The 22,915-nt window shown below is 39.2% G+C and overlaps 1 protein-coding gene and 1 pseudogene across 2 annotated transcripts in view; one reads left to right on the top strand and one right to left on the bottom strand.

Annotated features, from left to right (window-relative positions):
* NBDY (negative regulator of P-body association) overlaps positions 1-22,915 on the top strand; it is a 169,810-nt gene that overhangs the window by 124,507 nt on the left and 22,388 nt on the right. The window contains exon 3 of one of the 2 annotated variants that reach the window (XM_045995854.1): positions 2,651-2,785. The exons of the other annotated variant lie outside the window; for it this stretch is intronic. The gene's annotated coding sequence lies outside the window, so the exon portion shown is untranslated. Of the gene's footprint in view, positions 1-2,650; positions 2,786-22,915 lie in introns of those variants that run through there. 2 annotated transcript variants of the gene reach the window in all.
* LOC123934643 overlaps positions 1-22,915 on the bottom strand; it is a 150,958-nt pseudogene that overhangs the window by 21,887 nt on the left and 106,156 nt on the right.

The raw sequence follows: 22,915 nt of genomic DNA on the forward strand, positions 1-22,915 counted from the left end.
GCTAATCTTAAAGCATCAGCTGGATGGGCAGGGGCATATTGGGGCACTCTGGGATGAAGGCTGATGGGCACCATTTCCACATTCTCCTGCCTTGGTGAATTTTGTGGGTGCCATTTCACTTCAGATGTTAGCACACAAAGAATAATGGTAAAGGGATGCAAAAAGATATTCTGTGAAAACAGAATCCAAAAGAAAGCTAGAATAAGTATCCTTATAGAAGACAAGGTAGACTTTATTTTTTTTTAATTTATTTATTTGTTAGAGAGCGAGAGACAGAAAAGAGCAAGAGAGAGCACCCATGAGTGCAGGGGCGAGGAGCAGAGGGGAAGGGAGAGAAAGAGTGAGAGAAACCCTGGCAGACTTCATGCCACTGAACGCAGAGGTGTGGGGCTGGATCTCACAACCCTGAAATCACAACCTGAGTCAAAAGCAAGAGTCAGACACCTAACCAACTGAACCACCCAGGCACCTCAAAATAGACTTTTTAAAGCAAATGTTGTAATAAGGGACAAGAAAGGGTATTACAGAATGATAAAAGGGTCAATCCAACAAGATATAACATTTGTAAATATTCAGGTACTCAACATAGCACCTAAATTTATGAAGCAAACATTAATAGATCTAAAGGGAGAGATAGATGACAATTCAATAATAGGAGAATTTAATGCCAAACCTACCTCAGTAGATAGATCATCCAGACAGAAAGGGAGAAAAAAAAAAACACTGTTATATCCTATTGAGTATTTTGGTATCAACAGTAGAATAGGTATGATTTCTTTAAATGTTTGGTAGAATTACCCTAGGAAGCCATCTGGCCCTGGACTCTTGTTTTTTGGGATATTTTTGGTTACTGCTTCAATTTTGTTACTGGTTATTGGTGTATTCATATTGTCTAGTTCTTCCTGTTTCAGTCTTGGTAGCTTATAACTTCCCAGGAAGTCATCAATTTCTTCTAGGTTGCTTAATTTCTTGGCGTAAAATTGCTGGTAATAATTGCTAGTAATTGTTTCTATTTCCATGGTGTTGGTTGTGATTGATCCTCTTTTATTTTTTTTTTTTTTTTTTTAAAGATTTTATTTATTTATTTGACAGAGAGAGATACAAGCAGGCAGAGAGGCTGAGAGGGAAGCAGGCTCCCTGCCGAGCAGAGAGCCCGATGCGGGACTCGATCCCAGGACCCTGAGATCTTGACCTGAGCCGAAGGCAGCGGCCTAAACCACTGAGCCACCCAGGCGCCCGATTGATCCTCTTTTATTCATGATTTTATTAATTTGGGTCCTTTCTCTTTTCGTTTGGAAAAGTCTGGCCAGAGGTTTTTCGATCTTTTTAATTATTTCAAAGAACCAGCTTCTAGTTTCTTTGATCTGTTCTGCTGTTATTCTAGTTTATGTTTCATTGATTTCTGCTCTAATCTTTACTATTTCTCTACTCCTGCTTGCTTTAGGCTTTATTTACTACTTTTTTTTTTCCTCCAGATGTTTAGGTGTAAGGTTAGCTTCTGCATTGGGCATTGTTCAAATTTTTTGAGAGAGGCTTCGGTGGCTATGTACTTACCCCTAAGGACAGCATTTGCAGTATCCTATAGGTTTCATGTGCTTTCCGATGTGCTTTCATTTTCATTGGTTTGCATGAACTTCTTTTTTTTTTTTTTAAAGATTTTATTTATTTATTTATTTGACAGAGAGAGATCACAAGTAGGCAGAGAGGTAGGCAGAGAGGTAGGCAGAGAGGCAGACAGAGAGAGAGGAGGAAGCAGGCTCCCTGCGGAGCAGAGAGCCCGATGCGGGGCTCGATCCCAGGACCCTGAGATCATGACCCGAGCCGAAGGCAGCGGCTTAATCCACTGAGCCACCCAGGCGCCCCGGTTTGCCTGAACTTCTTAAGTTCCTCTTTAGTTTCCTGGTTGACCTGTTCATTCTTTTTTTTTTTTTTAATTTTTTTTTCTTTTTTACAGATTGAGAGAGAGAGAGAGAGAGAGAGAGAGAGATTACAAGTAGGCAGAGCAGCAGCCAGAGAGGGGAGGAAGCAGGCTCCCTGCCAAGCAGAGAGCCCGATACGGGGCTCGATCCCAGAGACCCTGAGATCATGACCTGAGCTGAAGGCAGAGGCTTAACCCACTGAGCCACCCAGGCGCCCCAACCTGTTCATTCTTTAGTAGGATGCTCTTTAACCTCCAAGTGTTTCAGTTCCTTCTAAATTTTTCCTTATGGTTGAGTTCCTGTTTCGATGTGCTGTGGTCTGAAAATATGCAGGGAATAATCTCAGTCTTTTGGTATCAGTTGAGATTTGTGACCCAGTATGTGATCTATTCTGGAGAAAGTTCCAAATACACTCAAGAAGAATGACTATTCTGTTGTTTTAGGATGGAATGTTGTGTATATATCTGTGAAGTCCATCTGGTCCAATGGTCATCCAAAGCTTTTTTTTCTTTGTTGACCTTCTGCTTAGATGATCTATCCATTGCTGTGAGTGGAGTGTTGAAGTCTCCTACTATTAATATATTATTGATGATTCTTTATTTTGGTTTTTAGTTGGTTTATGTAATTGGCTGTTCCCATGTTGGGGGCAGAGATATTTACAATTGTTAGATCTTCTTGTTGGATAGAGACTTTAAGTATGATATAATGTCCCTATATATCTCTTATTACAGCCTTTGGTTTAAAATCTAAGTTGTCTGATATAAGAATTGCTGCTCCAGCAATGGGCACAGTCGCCAACCTGTGGAAAGAGCCAAGATGCCCTTCAACAGATGAATGGATCGAAAAGATATATTCCTATTGCATGGAGCACTGGGTGTTGTGCAAAAACAATGAATACTGTTATGCTGATAAAATAAATAAAATGGAAAAAAACTGGAAATATAAAAGCAATCAAGAGGAAAAAAAAGATATATTCCATATATACAATGGAGTATTATGCCTCCATCAGAAAAGATGAATACCCTTGTAGCAACATGGATGGGACTGGAAGAAATTATGCTGAGTGAAATAAGTCAAGCAGAGAGAGTCAAGTATCATATGGTCTCACTTATTTGTGGAGCATAACAAATAACATGGAGGTCATGGGGAGATGGAGAGGAGAGGGAGTGAGGGAAACTGGAAGGGGAGATGAACCATGAGAGACTATGGACTCTGAAAAACAACCAGAGGGTTTTGAAGGGGCGGGGGGGGGGGGTGGGAGGTTGAGGAACCAGGTGGTGGGTAATAGGGAGGGCACGTACTGCATGGAGCACTGGGTGTGATGCCAAAACAATGAACACTGTTATGCTGTAAATAAACAAATAAAAAAAAAATAAAAAAAAGATGTAACAAAAAAAAAAAAGAAAAGATGAATACCCAACTTTTGTATCAACGTGGATGGGACTGAAGGAGATTATGCTGAGTGAAATAAGTCAAGCAGAGAGAGTCAATTATCATATGGTTTCACTTACTTGTGGAGCATGAGGAATAACACGGAGGACATTGGGAGAAGGAAAGAAGTGAGTTGGGGGAAGTCAGAGGGGGAGAAGAACCATAAGAGACTGTGGACTCTGAGAAACAAACTGAGGGTTTTGGGGGAGGGGGGTGGAGAGTTGGGTGAGCCTGGTGGTAGGTATTAAGGAGGGCACATATTGCATGGACTACTAGATGTGGCATAAACAATTGGATCTTGGAACACTGAAAAGTTAAAATAAAATAAAATAAAAAAAGAATTGCTGCTCCAGCTTTCTTTAGAGGTCTGTTGGCATGAAAAATTGTTCTGCATCCACTCACTTTCAATCTGGAGGTATCTTTAGGTTCAAAATGAGTATCTTGTATACAGCATATGGATGAGTCCTGCTTTTTTCTTTTAACCAACTGGAAACCCTGTGTCTTTTGATGGTAGCATTCAGTCCATTTACATTGAGATTAAGTATTGGGAAAATATGAATTTATTGCCACTATATTGCCTGTAAATTCCTGTTTCTTTCTTTCTTTCTTTCTTTCTTTCTTTCTTTCTTTCTTTCTTTCTCTTTTTTTTTAAAGATTTTATTTATTTATTTGACAGACAGAGATCACAAGTAGGACGAGAGGCAGGCAGAGAGAGAGGAGGAAGCATACTGTCCGCAGAGCAGAAAGCCCGACTCGGGGCTCAATCCTAGGACCCTGGGATTGTGGCCTGAGCCAAAGGCAGAGACTTTAACCCACTGAGCCCCCCAGGTGTCCCTAATTTTGTCTCTGTTAATTTCTGGCCTATTTTATACTTGAAGTCTTTCTTCTTTCATAGAACCCCCTTTAATATTTCTTGCAGGGCTGGCTTGGTGGTCACATATTCTTTCATTTTCTGCCTGTCCTGGAAGCTCTTTGTCTGTCCATCCATTCTGAATGACAACTTTGCTGGATAAAGTATTCTTGGCTGCAATTTCTTCTCATTCAGTACCTGACTATGTCTTGCCAACACTTTCTGGCTTGCCAGGTCTCTGTGGATTAGTCTGATGTTATTCCGATGTTTCTTCCTCCATATGTAAGAAATCTTTTACCCCTAGCTGCACTTAAGATAGGGTCCTTAGCTCTAAGATTTGCAAGATTCACCATTATATGCCAAGGTATTGGTCTATTTTTAGTGATTTTTGGAGGGATCCCCTCTGCCTCTTGGACATGAATGATTGTTTTCTTCCCCAGATGAGGGAACTTCTCAGCTATGATTTGCTCATATACATTCTAGCCCTCTCTCCCCACCCCTTTGGGATCCCAATATTTCTGACATTGGAACATTTCATGGCATAATTAATCTCTGCAAAACTTTTTTCGTGTGTTACTAGCAGCCTATCTCTGTTTTCCTCCACTTCTTTCTTTTCCATCAGTTTATCTTCTAGATCACTAATTCCTTCTTCTGCCTCATTTCCTGGCTGTTAGAGTATCCAATTTAGACTGCATCTCATTCTCTCCAGTACATATTGTTTACTGTCTTGTTAATTTTGGCCAAAATAACTGTTGTAAAGTGGTATTTCAAAGTGGTTTTGATTTAAATCTCCCTGATGGCTAGTGATGATGAACATTTTTTCATGTGTCTGTTAGCCATTTTTATGTCTTCATTGGAGAATTGTCTGTTCATGTCTTCTGCCCATTTTTTGACATGTCTTGTGTGTGTTGAGTTTGAGGAGTTCTTTATAGATCTTGGTTCTTATAGATCTTGGATATCAGCCCTTTGTCTGTGCTGTCATTTGTGAATATCTTCTCCCATTCTGTGGGTTGCCTCTCTGTTTTGTTGACTGTTTTCTCTGCTGTGCAGAAGCTTTTGATCTTGATGAGATCCCAAAAATTCATTTTCACTTTTGTTTCCTTTACCTTTGGAGATATATCTTTTTTTTTCTAAAAATTGTATTTATTTATTTGAGAGAGAGAGAGACAGAATGAGAGAGCATGAGAGGGGAGGTCAGAGGGAGAAGCAGACGCCCCATGGAGCTGGGAGTCTGATGGGGGACTTGATCCCAGGACTCTGGGATCATGACCTGAGCCGAAGGCAGTCGCTTAACCAACTGAGACACCCAGGCCCCCCTGGAGACATATCTTGAAAGAAGTTGCTGTGGCCGATGTTGAAGAGGTTACTTCCTATGTTCTCTTCTAGGATTCTGATGGATTTCTGCTTCACTTTGAGGTCTTTTATCCATTTCGAGTTTATCTTTGTGTATGGTGTAAGATAATGTCGAGTTTCACTCTTCTATACATAGCTGTCCAATTTTCCCAGCACAATTTATTGAAGAGACAATCTTTTTTCCACTGGTTATTTTTTCTTGCTTTGTCGAAGATTATTTGCCCATAAAGTTGAGGGTCAATATCTGGGCTCTCTACTCTGTTCTGCGGGTCTATGTGTCTGTTTTTGTGTCAGTTCCATGCTGTCTTGGTGATCACAGCTTTGTAGTAAAGCTTGAAATCAGAAAACTTGATGCCCCAATTTTGTTTTTCTTTTTCAACATTTCCATAGCAATTTGGGGTCTCTTCTGGCTCCATACAAATTTTAGGATTGTTTGTTCCAGCTCTTTGAAAAATGCTGGTAGAATTTTGATCAGAATGACATTGAAAGTATAGATTGCTCTAGGCAGTATAGACATTTTAACAATGCTTATTCTTCTGATCCATGAGCATGGAATGGTCTTCTATATTTTTGTGTCTTCTTCAATTTCTTTCATGAGTGTTCTGTAGTTCCTCAAGTACGGATCCTTTACCTCTTCAGATACGTTTATTCCCAGGTCTGTTATGGTTCTTGTATACTAAATGGAATTGATTCTGGAATTTCCCTTTCTGTATTTTCATTGTTAGTGTATAAGAAAACAACTGATTTATGTACACTGACTTTGTATCCTGCCACATTCCTGAATTGCTGTATGAATTCTATAATTTGAGGTGGAGTCTTTTCGTTTTCCATATAAAGTATCATGTCTTCTCATTCAGATCAATTTTTAGTTTGGTCTGTTTAGGTCTCATTTCTATTCTTAGAGTTCCTATATTGTCACCAATGCTTCTTCTAAGCCTACCTATTGATTTGATTATTGATATCCCGAGTTCTATCTGACATCTTGTTTATATCCATATCCATTAGGTCTATGGTAGAGGATACTGTCTCTGTTTTCTTTGTTGGGAGTCCCTCCTCCTAGTCATTCTGTTGAGGGATCTTCGGGTGAATGAGCAGAGCCCAAAATATCAACCATGACCCAAGGAAAATGCACCCTAGCAAAATCCAGAGTGTTCAGAAGGCAATGCTGAAAAAGCCAAGCCAAAATGAAAACAGAAGAATAAAATTTATAAAATTAAAAAAAATTAAAAAGAGGGTGAGGGGAAGGGTACTATAATCTCTCAGTGTGGACAAAGCAGATTGTTTCATTTGTTCCTAGGTGTATTTTGGTCTGTGTTAGAGGACACTATTTCCCAAAATTACAAGGAAAGTAAAATTTGTATATTTATAAAGGTAAAATTGAATAGTGAAAAAAAGTCTTCAATAAGCATCTATCTATAAAAAATAAGTGTGAAAAAATACAAGTTAAAAATGTACAATGACATATAAGTTGATATTATAAACATTTAGCTGAAATGAGAAAAAAATAAAAAGAAAAAAAAACAGAAAAGGCATAAGAAAAAGAAAAAAAAGGAGAGTTTTATCTGAAAAATGAACAAGCCATGAGGCAGCAGCTAGAGCTCAATATACAATTTTCTCCTAGCATTGGGATTTTACAATCTTATGAGATCTGTGGTGTGGTCCTGCACTTGCTCTGCCAGCCTGTCTTCTGGGGCAGAGGCCTGCCATTCTGTTTCCCAGGTAACCCTGCTTTGGTGGAATTGCCTTGCCCTTGTCAGTGGATGGGCTCAGTGGAAACTCGTCCTCTGTGCTTTTGTTCCCAGGGACTTTTCGTGACTCTTCCAAGGGTGAGAGGAAAAATGGTCATATCCAAGCCTCTAACCCAAAGCAGAGAAATCACAGTCTGCTTTCTTCACCAAACCCTCTAGGACAATCTCCGTTTCTCTATGTATCACCAAAAATACAGCCTCCCATAATGCTACCCACAGTAACCCTCTCAGAGGTAGTCCCAGCGGCCCAGGAGTGTCACTGCCCTTTTCGCTTCTGAAATCACGAGTGGCCATAAGCTCGCGTGCATGCCTGAAGCTCTTGGGTAATGTCTGGGTGCTGCTCTAAAGCTCTTTCCTGGCCTCTAACACTTTGTGAGTTTTTGTCTGTTTGTGGCTGTAGGTTCCTAATTTTTTCAGGCTGCCCAGGAGAAGAGAGATTTTCAACCACTTGGTTTGTAGTTTATGATGATTCGAGCTGAGTGTCCCTTCCTGGGCTCGCTGACAATAACCTGCTTCCTGGTTCCCCTGCTCAGGCACTCTATCAGTCCCAGAAGTCTCTATGGCTCTGAGGCTTCTTGTATCCTGAGACCACAATGTTCTACCTAGAATTCAGCCTCTTCATTTCCAGAGCCCCTTTAAGAGAGGTATGTCACTCCCTAGAGCAGATTTCTAAGGTGTCTGATTTTGCAGTCTGGTGTTATATCACCTTCCAAGAGCCAGCTTATGGAGGCTCTCTCCCTCTTCTGTTTATCTTCTGCTATCTCCCTGTAGATTCACCACCCTGCACATCTTACCTTGCAATAAACAGTTCCTTTTCTGCTTGTAGAGATCCAGATATATATTCTCACATTTCGGGCTGATTTTGTGGGCATTCAGAATGGTTTGGTAGATACTCAGCTAAATGCAGGGGACTGTTGAAACAGGGTCCCCTACTCCTCCACCATCTTTCCTCTCTCCAGGAGCTGATTCTTTGAAAATTAAGAAAATAGAAGATAACTACCTTTAACAAGGCTCACCAAGAAAAAGTAGAGAAGACATAAATAAATAAAATCTGAAATAAGGATACATTAAAAGGGATATACAAAAAATACAAAAAAAAGTAAGTCAAAAGTATGAAAATGAAAAAAAGTATGAATAAATGAATAAATTCCTAAACACATATATGGCCTACCAAGACTGAATCATGAAAAATAAAAGACCTGTATAGACTGACTACTAGTTAAAATACAGAAGCTGTAATCAAAATGTTCCTGACAAAAGTCCAGTTTCAGTTGTCTTCATTGTTGAATTCTACCAAACATTGGAAAAAAAAAAAAAAGAATTACTAGAAATCCTTCTTAAGCACTTCCAAAAAAATGGAAAAAAAGATGGAACACTTCTAAAGTAATTTTAAAAAATTATTTATTTATTTATTTGAGAGAGAGAGTGAGTGAGAGAGACAGTGAGAGAGAGCATGAAAGAGGAGAAGGTCAAAGGGAGAAGCAGACTCTCTGTAGAGCTGGGAACCTGATGTGCGATTCGATCCCGGGTCTCTGGGATCATGACCTTAGCTGAAGGCAGTTGCTTAACTAACTGAGCCACCCAGACACCCCTAAAGTCATTTTTAAGGCAAACATTACCATAATACCAAAACCAGACAAGGCAAACAAAAGAAAGAAAATTACATGTTAATACACATGATGAATATAGATGGAAGTGCCTTTAACAAAATATAAGCAAACAAAATTCAAAAATACATTAAAAGGAAAATACACCATTATCAAGTAGGATTTATATTTGGGATGCAAGGATAGTTCAACATCTACAAATAAATCAAGGATGCACCATATTAAAAATGAAGGATATAAATCATATGATTATCTCAATATATGTAGAAAAATCATTTGACAAATTTAATCATCCTTTTATGATAGAAACTCTCAATGACTTGGTCACTTGGTACCTCAACCTAGTAAAGGCCACTTATGTCAAACCCTCAATGGTGAAACATTAAAAGCTCTTTCTCTAAGATCAGGACAAGATAAGCATGTATGCTCTCCACTTTGATTTAACATAAAATAAAAGTGCCAGTAGTAGCTACAGCAGCTAGGACAAATCTACAGCAGAGAAAGACGGAAAGAGAGAGAGAAAGAGAAAGAAAGAAAACAAGAGAAAAGACAAGAACAAGGAAGAGCACCCCAATGGGAAAGTAAGAAGTAAAACTGTCACTATCTTCAGATAAAATGATATTTTATATTAAAAAATCCTAAATATTCTGCCCAAATAGCTGTTACACCTTATAAAAATTCACTAAATTTTCAGGATGCATAGTTAATATGGCAGAAAAATCTGTTTTGTTTCTATATTCTAATTGTGAAAAATCAAAAAGAAAAAGTAATTAAGAAAGCAATCCATTTTATAATTGCATCAAAACTAGTAAAATAGGGGCGCCTGGGTGGCTCAGTGGGTTAAGCTGCTGCCTTCGGCTCAGGTCATGATCTCAGGGTCCTGGGATCGAGTCCTGCATCGGGCTCTCTGCTCAGCAGGGAGCCTGCTTCCCTCTCTCTCTCTCTCTGCCTGCCTCTCTATCTACTTGTGATCTCTCTCTGTCAAATAAATAAATAAAATATTAAAAAAAAACTAGTAAAATATCTAGGAAATATCCTAGGATTTGAAAGGCTTGTACACTGAAAACTTTAAGACATTGATGTAAGACATTGTAAAAACAACAACAACAAATAAATAGAATATATTCCATACTCATGAATTGGAGGAACTAATATTGTTAAAATGTACATATTACCCAAAGTTACCTACAGATTGTATCCAATCTCTTTCACAATTCCGATGGCATTTGTTTCATTTTTCGTTTGTTTCAAATTTTTTATCTAAATTCTAGTTGGTTAACATGTAACATAATATTGGTTTCAGGAGTAGAATTTAGTGGTTCATCAATTACACGTAACACCCAGTGCTCATCATAACAAGTGCCCTCCTTAATATCCATCACCCATTTAGCTAATACCTCACCCACCTCCCTCCAGCAATCCTGTTTCTTCTCTATCTTATTGTTTCTTCTCTCTCTCTTTTTTTGCTTTCCATATGTTCTTCTGTTTTGTTTCAAAAATCCACACATGAGTAAAATCACATGTTATTTGTTTTTCTCTAACTGACTTATTTTACTTAGCATAATACACTCTAGCTCCATCCATGTTGCTGTAGTGGCAAGATTTCATTCTTTTTGATGGCTGAGTAATAGTCCATTATGTTATGTATAGATTATATCTATATATCTCTTCTTTATCCATTCATCAGTCAATGAATATCTGGGATCTTTCCACAGTTTGACTATGTTTGATAATGCTGCTGTGAACGTCTCCATTGACATTTTTTTACAGAAATAGTAAAAATAATCTTAAAATCTGTATGGAATCATTAAACATCCTAAGTTGTTAAAGGAATTTTGAGAAAGAAGAACAAAGTTGGATACAACACACTTCCCGAGTTCAAAGTATATACAAAAGTATAGGTATCAAAACAATATGGCATTGTTATAAAAATAGACACAAAGATCAAGGGAACATAATCAAGAACCCAGAAATAAACCCATACATATATGGCCAATTAATTTACTGCAAAGGAGCCATGAATAAACAATGGGAAAAGGTCTGTCTCTTCAATAAATCGTGCTGGGCAAATAGGACAGCCACATGCAAAGGAATGAAACTGGACCACTATCTTATACCTTATAAGAAAATTATCTCAAAGTAGATTAAAGACTTGACTATAAGACCTAAACCCATAAAACTCCCTAGAAGAAAACCTAGCAGGTAGGCTCTTTGACATAAGACTTGGTAATGATTTTTTGGAACTGACTTCCAGTAGCAAAGGCACCAGAAGAAAACAATAAACAATTGGGACTATATCAATCTAAAAAGGTTCCATAAACCGAAGGAAACCATCAACAAATGAAAATACAACATACTGAATGGGAGAAAATATTTTATGTCATATTTGACAAAGGGTTAGTACCCAAAATATATAAAAATTTCATACAACTCATTAGTTAAAAAACAAACAATCTGATGAAAAAAATAGTCCCAGGAAATGAATAGATATTTTCCCAAAGAAGATGTACAGATACTATCAGGTTGAAAAAATTCTCAATATGATTGATCATCAGGGAAGTGCAAATCAAAATCACAGTGAGATCTCATCTTACACCTGTTATAATGTCTATTATCAAACAGACAAGAAATAAATGTTTGCAAAGATGTAAAATAAAAGGTGATTTGCACTATTGGTGGGAATATAAATTTGTTCTGCCACCATGGAAAACAGTGTGGAGGTTCCTTAAAAATTAAAAATAGAGGGGTGCCTGGCTGGCTTAGTTGGTAGAGGATGTAACTCTTGATCTCAGGTTCATACGTCCAAGCTCCATATTGGATGTAGAGCTTACTTACAATAAGTATATATCATTTATCTATCTACTCTATCTATCTATCCATTATCTATCTATCTACTCTATCTATCTATCATCTCTACTATATGATACAATACTTCATTTCTAGGTTTTATCTGAAAAAAAAAAAAACAAAACAGTAATTCAAAATGGTTTCTGCCTCGCTGTGTTCATTACAGAATTATTTACAATAGCTCAGATATGGAAACGACTTAAGTGTCCATTGATAGATGTATGGATAAGGAAGATATCAAACACGCATATACACACACATATACACACTGCTCAGTCACTTATCATGCCATTTGCAACACCATGGATGGACCTTGTGGGCATTATGCTAAGTAAAATATGTTAGGCAGAGAAAACAAAAATTCCAGATGATTTCACTTAAATGGAGAATCTAACACCTGAGGTGGGGGGAAGCTTGCAAATACAGAGAACATATTGGTGGTTACTAGAAGTGTGGCCAACAGGTGGGCAGAAATGGGTGAAGGGACTCCAAAGGTATAAACTTTCATATTTCAGATGTCATGGAGCTGTAACTTAGAGCATGGCAATGAGAGTTAATAATACTTTATGACGTATTTGAAATATGATATATGAGTAGAACTTAAAAGTCCTTATGAAAACAAACAAAAAGCTGTATTTATTTATTTATTTATATTTCCCATTATGTTCAGTTAGCCAATGTATAGTTTTGTATGTTTTTGTGGTAGTGTTCAACGATTTATTAGTTGTATATAACACCCAGTGCTCATCCCAACACGTGTGCTCCTTAATACCCATTGCCTGATAACCCCATCCACCCACCCCCTCCCCTCTGTAACCTTCAGTTTGTTTTCTGGAGTCCAGAGTCTCTCACAGTTTTTCTCCTTCTCTGATTTCTTCCCGTTTAGTTTTCCCTCCCTTCTTCTGGGGTCCTCTGGTCTATTCCTTCTGCTCTGCATATGAGTGAAGCCATATGGTAATTGTCTTTCTCTTCTTGACTTATTTCATTTAGCATGATCCCCTTCAATTCCATCCATGCCAATGCAAATGGTAGGTATTCATCCTTTCAAATGACTGAGTAATATTCCATCGTATATCTGAACCACATTTTCTTTATCCATAAATTTGGCTGTTGAAGGGCATCTTGGTTTCTTCCACAGTTTGGCTATGGTGGACATTGCTGCTATGAACCTTGAGGTGCATGTGCCCCTTCTTTTCACTACATCTGTATCTCTGGGGTAAATACCTAGTAGTGCAATTGCTGAGTCATAGGATAACTCTATTTTTAACATCTTCAGGAAGCTCGATACAGTTTTCCAGAGTGACTGTACCAGCTTGCATTCCCACCAACAGTGTAAGAGGGGTCCCACTTCTCCTCAAACTCGCCATCACTTGTTGCTTCCTGTCTTGTTAAATTTGGCCATTCTGGTTGGTATAACGTGGTATCTCATTGTGGTTTTGATTTGTATTTCCCTGATGGCTAGTGATGTTGAACATTTTTTAATGTGTTTCTTTGCTATTTGTATGCTTTCCTTAGAGAAGTGTCTATTTCTGTCTTCTGCCTATTTCTTGACTGGGTTATTTGTTTTTTGGGTGTTGAGTTTGAGTAGTTCTTTATAGATCTTGGATACAAGCCCTTTATCTAAAATGTCATTTGCATATATCTTATTCCTTTCCATGAGTTGCCCCTTAGTTTTTCTGACTGTTTCCTTTGTTGTGCAAAATCTTTTTATTTTGATGAAGTCCCAGTAGTTCATTTTTTCTTTTGTTTCCCTTGCCTTTAGAGACATGTCTTGAAAGAAGTTCCTGTGTCCAATGACAAAAAGGTTACTGCCTATGTTCTCCTCTAGGATTTTAATGGATTTAAAGATTGAAAGATTGAAATCTTTCATCCATTTTGAGTTTATCTTTGTGTATGGTGTAAGAGAATAGTCTGGTTTCATTTTTCTGCATATGTTTTCCCAGTTTTCCCAGCCCCATTTATTGTATACTTTCAATGCAATTTCTATCAAATACCATTGATACAATACAGTATTGGAACAAAAACAAACACATAGATTAGTGAAACAGAATGAGATCCCAGAAACAGACTCTCAACTCTATGGTCAACTGATCTTTGACAACGCAGGAAAGAACATCCAATGGAAAAATGTAATTATGTGTGGTGATGGATGTTGACTTATTGTGATGGTTATTTCACAATATATACAAGTATTGAATCATGATATTGTACAACTAAAACTAATATAATGTTATAGGTCCATTATATCTTTTTTTTTAAGATTTATTTATTTGACAGACAGAGATCACAAGTAGGCAGAGAGGCAGGCAGAGAGAGAGGAGGAAGCAGGCTCCCCACTGAGCAGAGAGCCCGATGTGGGGCTCGATCCCAGGACCCTGAGATCATGACCTGAGCTGAAGGTAGAGGCTTAACCCACTGAGCCACCCAGGTACCCCCGGTCCATTATATCTTAATTTAAAAAGAGAAGAAATTGGGACATAAACATAAGGTGTGGGGTAAGGGCAAGAGAATATATAGAGCTTTTATGTACAATTTGAGTTATTGTCAGTCTAAAATAGGCTTGTAAGATACATTATGAAAGCCTTATTGTAACAAGAAATCTAAAACCCATAGTAGGTGTACAAGGACAAAGAGAAAAGAATCAATCCACAGTCTTAGAATAGTCATCAGTTCACAAACAAAACACCAAAAAAGGTAAAAAGGAACAAACGATCCTTAATAGAATCAGAGAATAATTTAATAATCACAATAGTAAATTCTTAATAATTATTCTGAATGTACATAGTTTAAATTCACATATCAAAGGGTATGGGCTGTCTGAATGGGTGAAAAATTGACACTCAACTATATGCTACTTACAAGAGAGTCACCAAAAATTTAAGGAAACTTATTTAAGAATCTATTTTGTTGTTTGTTTGTTTCTGAAAGTCAAGGTATGGAAAAGGTATTCCACGCAACAAGGACACCAACAGAGAACAGGGGTAGCTATACTTATATCAGATGATATAGTTTAAGACAAAAGGCTGTGAAAAAAGCCCAATATAATTATACAGTAATATGATAATTTTATTAAGAAGATATAACAACTGTAAATATATATTCACCCAATATTGGAACACTTAAATATAATAAACATTTGTTAACAGATCAGAAGGAAAAAAATAGCAATACAATAATAGTAGGGCACATCAGTACCCTATTTTATTCAACAATGAATGGATCATGCAGACAGAAAATGAATATGACAATAATGGACTTGAAGTACACTTTAGACTAAATAGACCTAATGGACACATAGAAAGCATTCCACCCAACAGTAGCAGAATGCACACTCCTCTTAAGCACACAAGAAACATTTTCCAGGATAGATCATGTGTTAGTCACAAAATAAGTTTTAACATTTCAGAATATTGAAATCATATCGGATATCTTTTCCAAACACAATAGTATGAAATTATAAAACAACAGCAAGAGAAAGCAGGAAATTTCACCAATATGTGAAAAATAACACACTCCTGAAAAACCAAAGGCAATGGGCAAAGAAATCTAAAAGGAACTCAGAAAATATCTTGAGGAAAAAAACCCAAAGCAAAAACAAATTGAAACAACATACTAAAACTTGTGAGAGACAGGGTTTCTAGTCCAAGATGGCGACTCAGGAAGACCCTGAAATCACATCCTTCATGGAACACACCAAGTTATACTTATTTATAGAACAATTCTTCCTGAAGAAGAATTGGCAGCCCACTGAGCAGCTTCTGCACAATGAAATGAAGAATGATGAAAGAGAACAGCAAGACAGAAACACTGTACAAAAAGAGAAACCCCACCCCTGGTGCCGCAACTGCAGTGGGGAAGGAAAGTACCGAAGGACTAAGAAAAGAATCTGTCCTTGGGCACAGACAAAAAGCTGTGGTTTAAAAGAGCCACTAGTTTATAAAAGAGCCAGCTCTAGAACTCTGTCAAATGGGAGGGAGTTGCTGAAGCTATCTTTTGGTGAGAGGGGCTGACATGGTCTGTTCTTCTACCTTGAAAGCACCAAACAGTGCAGTCTATGTGCCCTAACCATCCTGCCACCTCAATATGTCCCAGGACCCTAGCCTACACCAGCCCTAGCTATCTTGTCTAAGTGGCCAGAGGATGGTGCACACCAGGACACCCCTGTTTAGTGCTCGCCAGAGCTCCAACCTCTGCTCCCAGATGACACAGACACAAAGCACCCTAGAACAACCAGGCCCATACCAGTTCAATTTCAAATGGCTTGCTAGGGCGTCCCTGTTGCAGAGTGCTCCAGAACCTCCCATATGACTGTCTACTTTGGATCCAGCTACTCTGCCCAGGTGCCCCCAGTGCAGAGCACCTGAAGCCTCCTGCCCAATGCCTGTATCAGTTTCAGCCCCCTTCCAAGCTCCCCCTGTGCAAAGTGTCCCAAAATTCCCCTGCCCAGACCAGCCTCAGCTCCAGTTGCCTGGCCAAGACATCCTCTACACTGAGCACCCGGTGACATCCCAGCCTACAACCCAGTTCAGCTTCAGCTGTCCCACCAGATCACCCTCAGTGTGTAGAGTCCCAGAATACCTCAGTTTACACTCACATCAAGTATCCTGCCAAGTTGTCCTCTATGCAAAGTGCACTGGGTTTCCTGGCTTATACTAACTTTAGCTTCAGCTATACTACCAGGAAACCCTCTGCTCAGAGGGCCCAGAAAACTCACAGCCCACATAGCACCTTAGGTCCAGTTACTCTACCAGAGATTCCCTTTATGGAAAGCCTCAAGACACCATGGATTACATCCATTTCAGCTTCAGCTGTCCTGCCAGGGGGCCCGTGCACAGAAAACAAGACCTCCCAACCCACACCCCATCTCTCAGCTCTAGCTGCACAGCCAGAGCACCCTCTGTGTGGAAAGCTCTGGGACACCCCTGCTAACACCTATTTCAGCTTCAGCTATCCTGTTAAGGTGCTTTCTGTGTGTAGACCTCAGAACAACCCAGCTTGCATGCACTTTAGTTTAAACTGTCTTGCCAAATCACCTGCTACTGGAGAGCACAAGGAACACACCCGTCTGTGACCACATGAGCTTCAGCTGCCTTACCAAAGTGCTAACTTTTTGAACTTTGGAGAGCATTGGAACCCCCAGCCCATAACATCTACAGCTCCAGTCAGGCAGGTAAATTCGCCAAGCACACAGTCTACATAGGGGATGACCATACATGAAACCATTCCTCCAAGTTTAAATGTAGCTGTCCTACCTAATCCACAGAAACAAGCACAGAAAGTCAAGCAAAATGAGGAAACAGAGAAATATGCTGTAGAAGAAAGAACAATGCAAAATATCAGAAAAGAACTAATGAAACAAAGATAAAAAAATGCCTGATAAAAAATTTAAGGTAATTAAAAGTAATCATCCTAGAGATGTGCACTGGAAGGACAGAAGAGTGGATGGCTTCAGTAAGACCTTCAACAAAGAGATACAAAATTTAAGAGCCAATTAGAGTTGAGGAATAAAATAACTGAAATATAAGAGACTATGGACTCTGAAAAACAACCTGAGGGTTTTGAAGGGTCAGGGGTGGGAGGTTGGGGGAACAGGTGGTGGGTAATAGGGAGGGCACGTTTTGCATGGAGCACTGGGTGTTGTGCAAAAACAATGAATACTGTTATGCTGAAAAAAATAAAATGGGAAAAAAATAACTGAAATAAACACAGGAAATCATCAATTTAACAGATTTAGGAGAACATATCAATGATTTGGAAGATAGTGATGGGAAACCAAGGTGAAGAGCAAAACGATAAAATAATTTTAAAAATTAGCATAGTTTAAGAGTTCAAGCTAAGAAAATGTTCACTATAGGGGTCCCAGAAGAAGAGAGATAGAATGAAGCACAAAACTTTTTTTAAAAGATGGTAGCTGAAAACTTGTCTAAACTGAGAAAGAAAATAGACATCCAGGGCCAAAAAGCACAAAGAGTTCCAAACAACATAAACCCAAAAAGGAGCACACCACAACACATAATAATTAAAATATCAAATGTTAATGATAAAAAGTCTTAAAAGCAGAGGGGCAAGATGGCAGAGAAGTAGGAGACGCTGTTTCAACCAGTCCCTTAAAGTGAGCTGATTATCTACCAGAACACTTTGAACACCCATGAAATCAGCCTGAGGAGTAGGATTATATACTTCTGGATCCCTGTGGGGTCAGCAGATACCAGTGGACAGGTAAAGCAGAGTGGGAACATCGGACTGATATCAGAAGATCAACAAAAGGGGGAGGGAGCCACTAGAAGCAACACATTGGAAAGTAATACCCCAATACAAGAGTGCCCTGTGATTGGGGACCAGCATTAACTTGGAGTCTAGTTAAAAGCACTTAAAAAGAGAAAAAGATCTTAAGGGGAAATTGGTGGAATTGGGCAGTTAGGGGCTTAAGCCCACAGACCCAGGATGGCCACTGCAAGTGCCTTGCCAGAGGGAGTGCAGCAAGGAATCCAGACCCTGGTCCCTGAGCCGCCAGTGCTTGTGAGAGCATCTGGGTAGCAGTGCGTGTGAGTCTGGTGTGGACGCCAGCTGGTGCTCTCTAGAACCACACCCTTTTGCATTCTGCACGTGCGCTGCACAACTAGGGTCTGAGTCGCCTTCCACACCATCCCCTGAGAGAGGTCCATGTGGGCCCTAGCCAGTGCTCTCTAGGACCTGCAAGAGTCTGAAAACTCCCAGGACAGACCATCCTGAAAATCTCAGTGTCTATCTCTGGTTGGTATCGCTCCAGTTGTCTGGACCTGCCCAGACAGCCACAGCAAAGGCAGCCCTGGAAGCGGGCTCTCTGGACTAATATTGCTCATGCTTTTAGTAGCACCAGGGTATAGAGACAAGTGGAAGCTCCTGCAACCCCTGAGAATGTGGCTGGAGACGTGTTCTGCCATGGGGAGGTGGCAGAGGGGGAGTCTATGTGCTCTGGACCACCCAGAGGGGACCAGACTGGAGCTGCTTTCTGAGATGGAGATCTGGGTGCAGTTTGTTTTCCTCTAAACCTCTGAAGAACCACCAAAAGCCACAGGGAGAGGGGGACCCTCCAGAGAACAAAAGCCTGAAAAACCTGTTTCCTAAGATTCCAGCCCCTTGATAGGGAGCAGGAGGACTCAACCCAAGCAAGACTGCCTGAAAAACAGCCTGGCAGGCCCCTCCCCCAGAAAGCCAGCAAAAATCCCCAAAAGGACAACCAACACAGGGTCCCCATAAAACTGTAAAACCCTAATACCAGGGGAAAAGAAGATATTAAACTTCTGGTATTGCCCTAAAACTTGTATACTTCATAGATGCAACTTTTATTTTTAATTCCTTCTCACTATTCTTGTTCTTTTTATTTTTTTATAATTCCTTTAACATATTTACCATCACAATGAGAGGTTCAGTACAACAAATTCCATAATAAACCTTTAACTTGAAGTTTTTTGATACATATACCTGTGATTTTCTTTTGCTTATCTATTTTTAAAATATTCATATAGAGACTGTAGTCAGAGATAAAGAAAGACTCTACATCATTCTTAAAGGGTCTATCCACCAAGAAGATCTAACATTTGTAAATATTTATGCCCCCAATACAGGAGTAGCCAACTACATAAGACAACTATTAATCAACATAAAGGGTCATATTGATATGAATACATTAATAGTAGAGGATCTTAACATGCCACTCTCAGTAATAGACAGATCAGGCAGATCATCCAAGCAGAAAATGAATAAGGAAACAAGAGCATTGAATGACACATTGGACCAGATGGACCTCATAGATATATACAAAACATTCCACCCTAAAACAACAGAATACTCATTCGAGTGCACGTGGAACTTTCTCCAGAATAGACCACATACTGGGTCACAAATCAGGACTCAACCAATACCAAATAATTGAGATTATTCCCTGCATATTCTCAGATCACAATGTTTTGAAACTGGAACTCAACCACAAGAAAAAGTTTGGAAGGAATCCAAACATCTGGAAGCTAAAGACCACCTTGCTTAAGAATGTTTGAATCAGATGATGGTGGAGGAGTAGCAGGCTGAGATGACATCAGGTCACAGGAGTTCAGTTAGATAGTTATCAAACCATTCCAAACACCTACAAATCCAACATGAGATCGAAGAGAAGAAGAGCAACAATTTTAGAAACAGAAAATTGACCACTTTCTGAAAGGTAGGACCTATGGAGAACTGAATCTGAAGCAATGGGAAGATAGACCGCGGGGGGGGGGGGGGGGGCTGCCTCCTGGCAAGCGGTGGAGCAACAGAGCACAAAATCAGGACTTTTAAAAGTCTGCTCCACTGAGGGACATCGTTCAGAAGCTAAGCAGGAGTGGAGCCCTTGTGGGGACAGTGTGGTCTCAGGTCCCACGGGGTCACAGAAGGATCTGGGGTTTCTGAGTGTAGCAGAGCTTGCAGGTATTAGAGCGGGGAAGCAGGCTAGAGAGATGGATCTGAGGAGTGAGCTCTTAGCTCGGGGTTACCTTAAACCATGATCTGTGGCACAGTCGGGCCACTGCTCTTTTAGCAGGGACCCCACAAGTGGCAGATCTGGGGAGACCTACCCCCCCCAGAAGAGCAGAGCAGCAGTAATCTGCTGGGTTTCAGAATCCAAATGGGGCTGTGTGCCAGAGACAGATACGACTGGTCACAGGCTGGGTGAGCTCAGAGTGCAGCTGCAGACCAGGGAGACTGGAGTAATTGAATATTTTTTTCCGAGGGTGCACTGAGCTCTCCCCTCCTCTGGGCCAGAGATTGGTAGGCTGGCATTTTCATTCCTGTCCTCCAGAGCTGTACAGAAAGCGTTCAGGGAACAAAAGCTCCCAAGACCAAACCTGAGCACATTTCTTAGCCTGGCCCCTGGCAAGAGCAGTGCAATTCTGCCTGGGGCAAAGACACTTGAGAATCACTACAACAGGCTGCTCCCCCAGAAGATCAGCAAGAAATCCAGCCAAGACCAAGCTCACTGATCAAGGAAGACAACAGAATTCCAGAGGAGTGGAAAGCAAGGCATGGAACTCATGGCTTTCTCCCCATGATTCTTTAGTCTTGCAAAGCTAATTAAATTTTCAAAATTTTATTTCTTAATCTAATTTTTTTAACTTCTACTCTTTCCTCTTATAACGTTTTTAACAAGTTTATCTTAACAATACCTTTCTTTAAAATTTTTTTTGAACTTTTATTATTTCATTGTATTTAACTTTATCTTTTGTATACACATAAGGTTTTTTCTTCTAAAAAAATTTGGGATACAACTTCTAATAGATCAAAATATACCCTAAATCTAACACAAGGATTGTTCTAGTCTCCAGCCTGAGCAAATTCTCTCCACTTTCTTTTTCTTTCTTTCCCAACTGACTTATCAAATCCTATTTTAGAATTTTTAGAAAATTTTCATCTTTACAGTCATATTCCATCCCTTCATTGTGTCCACCCTTATTTGTGTGAGTGTGTGTGTGTGTGTGTGTATATATATATATATATATATATATATATATATATATATTTGTCTTTCTTTAAAATTTTAGGAGGTAGTTTCTTCTAAGAGACCAAAATACTCCCAAAATCAAGTGGATGGTTCTGTTCTATTCACTAGTCTAATATATATATTTTCTTTTTAAAAATAATTCTTTAGGAACTTCTATTTTCGTCTTTTCTTCTCCCCACGATTTGAGGTCTCTTCAATTTGGTTAATGCACATTTTTCTGGGGTCTTTTCCACCCTTTTAGTATTTTATTCTCTCCTTCATATATTCTTATCTGAATAAAATGACAAGGCAGAAAAACTCACCGCAAAAACAAACAAACAAACAACAACAACAACAAAAAAAAAACAAAAAACAAAACACAAGAGGCAGTACTGAAGGCTCTGGACCTAATCAATACAGGCATTGGGAATATGTCAGATCTATAGTTCAGAATGATGATAATACAATAATAGTAGGGGACTTTAACACCCTCCTCCTCACTGAAATGGACAAATCATCCAAGCAAAAGATCAACAAGGAAATAAAGGCCTTAAATGACACATTGGACCAGATGGACATCACAGGTATATTTAGAACATTCCATCCCAAAGCAACAGAATACACATTCTTCACTAGTGCAAATAGAACAGTCTCCAGAATAGAACACATCCTGGGTTGCAAACCAGGTCTCAACCAATATCAAAAGATTGGGATCATTCCCTGCATATTTTCAGACCACAGTGCTCTGAAGCTAGAATTCAACACAAGAGGAAATTTGAAAAGAACCCAAATACGTGGAAGCTAAAGGGCATCCTGCTGAAGAATGAGTGAGTCAACCAGGAAATGAAAGAAGAATTGAAAAAAATCATGGAAACAAATGATAATGAAAACACAACTGTTCGAAATCTGTGGGACACAACAAAGACAGTCCTGAGAGGAAAATATATAACGACACAAGCCTTTCTCAAGAAACAAGAAAGGTTTCAAATATACAACCTAACCCTACACCTAAAGGAAATGGAGAAAGAACAACAACGAAAGCCTAAACCCAATATGAGAAGAGAAATAATAAAGATGAGAGAAGAAATGAATGAAATAGAAACAAGCAAACAAACAAAAACCCCAACCAAACAAATGAAAAACCAAAACATTGGAACAAATCAATGAAACTAGGAACTGGATCTCTGAATGAATTAATAAGATTGATAATCCCCTGGCCAGTCTTATCAAAAAGAAAAGAGAAAGGACCCCAATATATAAAATCGTGAATGAAAGAGGAGAGATCACAACCAACAGCAAACAGAAGAATATGTTATGCGCAACTATATGCCAGCAAATTTGACAATCTGTCAGAAATGGATGCATTCCTAGAGACGTATAAACTATTACAACTGAACCAGGATTAAATAGAACAACGGAACAGACCAATAGCCCATAAGGAGATTGAAGCAGTCATGGAAACAAGAGCCCAGGGCCACACAGCTTCCCAGGGGAGTTCTACCAAACATTTAAAGAAGAATTAATTCCAATTCTCCTGAAGCTGTTCCAAAAAATAGAAATGGAAGGAGAATTTCCCAACTCATTTTATTGGACCAGCATTACCTTGATCCCAAAACCAGACAAGGATCCCATCAAAAAAGAGAATTATAGACCAATATCCTTGATGAACA

This window comes from Meles meles, chromosome X, assembly GCF_922984935.1.
Source record: "Meles meles chromosome X, mMelMel3.1 paternal haplotype, whole genome shotgun sequence".
Lineage (NCBI taxonomy): Eukaryota > Metazoa > Chordata > Mammalia > Carnivora > Mustelidae > Meles > Meles meles.